The following is a 5,401-nucleotide window of genomic DNA, read 5'->3' on the forward strand; positions in this document are numbered from 1 at the left end:
TGCCGCATCCAGGCTAGCACCAAGAATCTCCTTGTCCCCCAGCGATCCAGTCAGCGGCTGCGATCCAGCTACCTCTTCCTCCCCCTGGGTCTCCTCCACGATCAGCTCGCATTCCTCCCCACGCTCCTCCAACTCCTCCTCGTCCTCCTCGCCCTCTCCTCTCCTTCTCACTCCAGCACCGTCCTCCCTCCTCTCATGGCACTCCCTGGCGTAATGCCCCTGCACGTGACATTTGTAGCAAATGAAATCAGGACAATCTCTAAGAACATGTCCGGGCCTGATACATAGTCTGCATACTCTCTCCTGCTTATCATGGATCACCCTGAAGTGCTCCACTCCTTCAAGGGTTATAAACTTTGTAGAGTAGGGCAGCGACCTCACCGTCTCCGTGAATTTCACCTTTAGAAACCGTGTTCCGTCTGCAATGTCCGTCCCCGGCCACATCCTTCTCTTTATTGGAGACGCCGCTGACACTCCCCACTCCTTCAGCCTCTCGAATATGACTCCATCATTCATATAAACTGGCAGATTTAAAAAGGAGACCACCATCTCGTCCACCACCAAATCCTTTGCCAGAATGTTTGCCTCCTTTATCTTAAATCCATCCAACAACTTCTCCTTCCCTCTCATCGAAGTCAGGGTCACCTCATACTTCTGGTCTCCCTTGAAGCGACACCCCTCCACCTTCCCACACACCACCGTTATTCCTCTCAATAGCTCCATCATCGAAATCTTCTGTTTCCCCTGAATCTCCACCGCCACCGTTAGCTTTTTCTCGTACTTTTTACTTTTTTTTTTAACTTTTTCTCTTCATTTCCCGTTTGTCTATTATCCTTTCTCATAGTCGGTTCAATCACGCCGGTCGACGCCATGTTATCCATTTTTCAATCTCCGATCCCCGAACAGCACAAGGCTGTCGGGGAACTCACTTAAACTTAGAAAAAAACAAGTAAATAAAGATTTCACTTTCCTAAACGCTCTCACTAGCGACTCTCTTCTCTCTCACACTCCTCCACGCACACTCACTCCAAACACTGTGATTGGCAATCGCTCACAGCTGTGTTCAGGGTGGTATGGCCGTAAGCGAGATTCCCAGCCATCTGCACTGTATATATAACGTCAAGGAAAGGAGACGCCCGCCACTTGACAACACAAACAATACTGCAGTTGATACGCAGAAGGCTGGGAGTTATCTGGGGAAAACACCAAAACTGCAATTAACATTGCTTTACCACTCCACAGCTCATAGTTCATAGTTGTCAGTCTAGAATCGAGCTCAAGAGAAGGCTGAGTGAGTCACCAATTCTTAGCAGGTGGTTTTGGAGCAAACTGTATAAACTGTTCAAAAACAGCAATATGAAACTGGAGCTGTACTAACAATATGAAACTGTTCAAACTACAGTGGTGCTACAATAGTACACCCTACTGGTCGAAATAAGGAAAAGCTTACTGCACCGGGTATTCCCAGGCAAATGCTCCTCCAAGTCCCTATCCGATCCTCAACCGACCAATGGTTATGCGCCGTTTAGTAAAGTTGATGCAGTGGTTATGCGCCGTTTAGTAAAAATGATCTCTAACCCACCAATCATTATGCGAGGAATTTCAAACGTCATCTAATTTATACGGCTCCGGCGGCCACTATCGGTGAATCTCATTTACGACGTCCCTGTTACTCAGGTAAGTTTCATCCTCTTCATCCTTTGCTAGTTAGACATTTGTTAGGCATGTATAAAGCTGTGCCGATTTTGTCAAAAGATAAAATATTGTCTGGAAATCAGCAACTGACCATACCATCGTTTGCGGGATTTGGCTTGTTAATGTGTAATGACAACGTATTGACAACCTGTCAGTAGGCTAGCTGGCTAGCGCTAACAGCTAACGGGTCCCATAAAAAGTGTACCCACACACTTAGAACAACGCTTTCTTAAAGGAATAATCCATAATACGTTGCAATTATTTTGAGTTGGGGGCTATCAACAAAGTTTTCTGTCATGGTTCATCCGCCCCCCCAAGCCGTGTCATCCGCCCCCCTCCCCGCCACCAGTGTGCTGAACGAGCGGGGCCAGTTCTTGACGACAGTGGTGGTGGCAGCTGAGTCCGAGGGGTGCTACGCGCGCATGGCGAGAGGTCTCATTGCCCGGTTTCGACGTGCCAATGCTCCTGCGCCAAAAGTCTTGCAGACAACTGCTGTCGGTAAGTTTAATAACAATTCCATTGAAACCTATGATGAAATTGATAATCCAAGTGATGTACATATCAGTTAACTTCATATAATTTTTTTGCAAGACACACATGGATAACACAGTTATAAAAACATGTAACACACGTACACAAAATGTTGATATAATTTCAGTGACAGCGGTTCATCCTTCCTGGAGAATCTGTTTGGTGACTGGGTGCAGAGGGGTACTGTGGTCAGACTGGACATCCGACACTGGCTGCACCGCTGGGATGCTGTTGTCATCAAACAGAGCCACGTCAAGTATGGGGTGTTCATGAGTGCCTTGGCAGGTGTGGTGCTCGCCTACAACAAGGCGGACATGATGCTCCTAGTCCAGGCGGTCAGGAGTGGCAACCAAGAGCTGTACGCCAGGTATTCGGACGAGGAGATGATGGCGTTCCTCAAGCCTCACCAGATCAAGTCGTATGTCAGGCGCATTACCCGTGGGGTTATGGTAAGTGTGATATTGATCCATGTTTGAATTTCATGAATAAGAAGCAAACATACTTGCTTATTTGTCAATATGGATTCAACTGTACTGGACTAAGGTGTCACTCAGATCTAGTTTTGAAAATAAATGTAAGATCATTAGGAGTAACGACTGATTTAACACTGTGACGGCCCGCTGGCCTGTGCCTTTCCCTTCACCATATTTATCCCTCTGTTTGTCCTCGTTGTTTCTGTGAGTGTTCCAGGTGTGCAGACTCTACCTGTGTCATGCTGTTTCCTTTGTTTTGCCTTTGCTATCTTTTGTCTTTGTCATTTGGATTTGGTGCAGACGTTTTGCCCATTTGTTTGTTTGATAATTGCACCATATGGGAAAATAAAGCCAGTTTTGTTATTGGTAAAACCTACTCCGTCCATCAGTTGTGTTACACTCATTCTAGTTGTGACAACACTCAAAGCTGAGAATATATATGTTACAGGAGACCGCTTTGGTGATTGAGTCCATCATTGCCGAGTTCAGGGGACCAGCAGGCCTTGACATTGACGGAATCCACCTGTTCAAGTCGACAGAGGCAGTTGATGCTCACTGGGCAACTGCAAGCAAGCATCTCAGTTGCATGCAGGTGGGTTAATGTCTTTGCAGTCATCGTGTGTCATTATAAAACCATTCAAACTTGTATGGCAAAATTTCAAAGGACACCAGAATAAATAAGGAACTTGCAATTCGTTGTGCTTTACAGGATCCCCCTGGCATACAGCTGTATGTTTCTGTGAAGGTGGTGGTGCTGAATGGCGTTCGGCTGAACAAGCACAGGTGCCGGCGAGGCAGTAACTCTTTGGAGGGGTTGCACGCACACCTGTACAATGCCATTCCTTCACAGAGATGTGGGATTATGCCATTCCAAGTGAGTAATTAAAAAAAAAAAAAAAACACTTCAATATAGCGTAGTTTCAATGATGCATTTTATTTCACAGCTTTAGTCATCGCTTCTAAGCATATACAATAACAGTCAAAATGGTCATGTGTTTCAGGTATACCTGATGGCCTTTGCTGTGCAGTGGAACAACCGCATGGCATCACTCCGGGTTGCTGGTGGTCAGGGTCGGAGGAGGATAGTCCTGCTCTGCAAGATGTGCTCATGAGCAAGAGACATCTGCATCTGCCAGGAATAGAGGAAGTGGAGGCACTGGCCTTGCTGCTTCTAGAACTGGCAGACAACAGCGACCTCCACCTAGTGCCAGCCGACCTCAGGCAGAAGATCGCCACCGCCGCCAGCTCTCTTCACGAGCACGACAAGACCGCCGCCCTATTCGTCAAACAGTACGAGTCCAGGTGGGGCTACACCTTGTTTGGTCGGTGCCTTGTTTGAGTCAAAGTGTTTCAAAGTGTTTTAGCAAGTAGAGCAATACAGTCAGCCTATTTATTTATATTGTAGTTAAAAATGCACTTTGTTGTATCTTTTTTATACAAACATGTTCTGGTCTATGTCCAATATCCGGTCCAATCTAACCTCTGTTTCAATCTAACACAATTCATTTACATACCCTTTATTGTTAGTTTATGTTCAATTAATCTGTGTTTTTGTCATGCGTGTCCTCGTGCCGTTCTTTTGCGTGCATGTCCTTGTGATGTTTGTATGTCAGCTCCATGTTTAACTAAATGTTTGCAAATGTTTGTAAATGTTTGTCTCTCATCATCTCACTCATGGCCTGTACCTTGACGTGGTGAGTGGGCTTTCAACTAAACAGGTCTGCCTACTTGTGTTTGTGTGTCATAAAAATAATATATCTGTGCCCCATACATGGAATCTGAGTGCATATGTAGTAAATGGAAAAATGTGCATGTTGAAACCTTTACATTGGGTTCTTTGTACATTTTGAATGCATTTTCGTTTCACAAAATGCACTGTTCTCATGTCTCATTCAGTAACTGTTGGTGACCATCTGTGGCATTTTAGCAACCACACTCTCGCAGTTCGTTGGGACGAAACACATTCTAGTTAAAGAATAAAACTGTAATACTATTTGGTAATTTGTGAATAACATTTTTAAGTAATAATATAAATAAAAGTATTATAAAAGTATTTCAAGTATTTTGGAGTCTCTGTATGCTTGGGTTTCAGAAAAAAAGAGGAGGGTGGGACATGTCAAAAATGATTGTAGGTGAAACACCTAGAGTATAAGCTCTAAGAAAATACTTTTACCAACACCCAGTTTATTAATTATGGGCTGCATGGTAAGTAGGATGGTGGGGCATATCTCATGTCACACATCATAACACGAGGTGCAAGCATTCAGAAATGGTATGGTTTGTATGATCAGTTTCCCCTTATAAAGGGGAAATACACTATGGTATTTTTTGGTCAAAGCAATGCATCAATGGTGATCAAGTATTATAGACTACAATTTAATCTGACTCCAATAAGATGAGTAGGTTGACCTCGAATGTAGTTTATCAACTAATAACACATGAGTAAGGCTAAGAAGGGCTACGGAGGAAAGAGATATGAATGGTGGTTTATTTAACAGTTACCAATAACCTTAAATGTAACCAAGTAAACCAAATGAAAGAAATCAAGTTACATAGGTTAAAACCAGATAAAACAGAGAAGTTGTCTTTGTGTCTTCTCCCAGACTCTGAAGTGTCAATATGCATTGCTAATTAGATTGTGCTGACTGCACCCCCTGGGTGGTCATTACAATGAGTCGTGTGAATGGCTCAGATGTCTTCCA

The 5,401-nt window shown here is 44.2% G+C and overlaps 1 long non-coding RNA gene across 1 annotated transcript; it reads left to right on the forward strand.

The window, feature by feature from the left end:
- Positions 1–2,033: 2,033 nt before the first annotated feature.
- LOC310824292 lies at positions 2,034–3,273 on the forward strand. Its single transcript, XR_014555016.1, has 3 exons — positions 2,034–2,193; positions 2,354–2,675; positions 3,148–3,273. It is a non-coding gene; the product is annotated as an uncharacterized lncRNA (long non-coding RNA).
- Positions 3,274–5,401: the final 2,128 nt, after the last annotated feature.

The sequence above is a fragment of the Argentina silus genome (genome assembly GCF_951799395.1).
Source record: "Argentina silus genome assembly, chromosome: Y".
Lineage (NCBI taxonomy): Eukaryota > Metazoa > Chordata > Actinopteri > Argentiniformes > Argentinidae > Argentina > Argentina silus.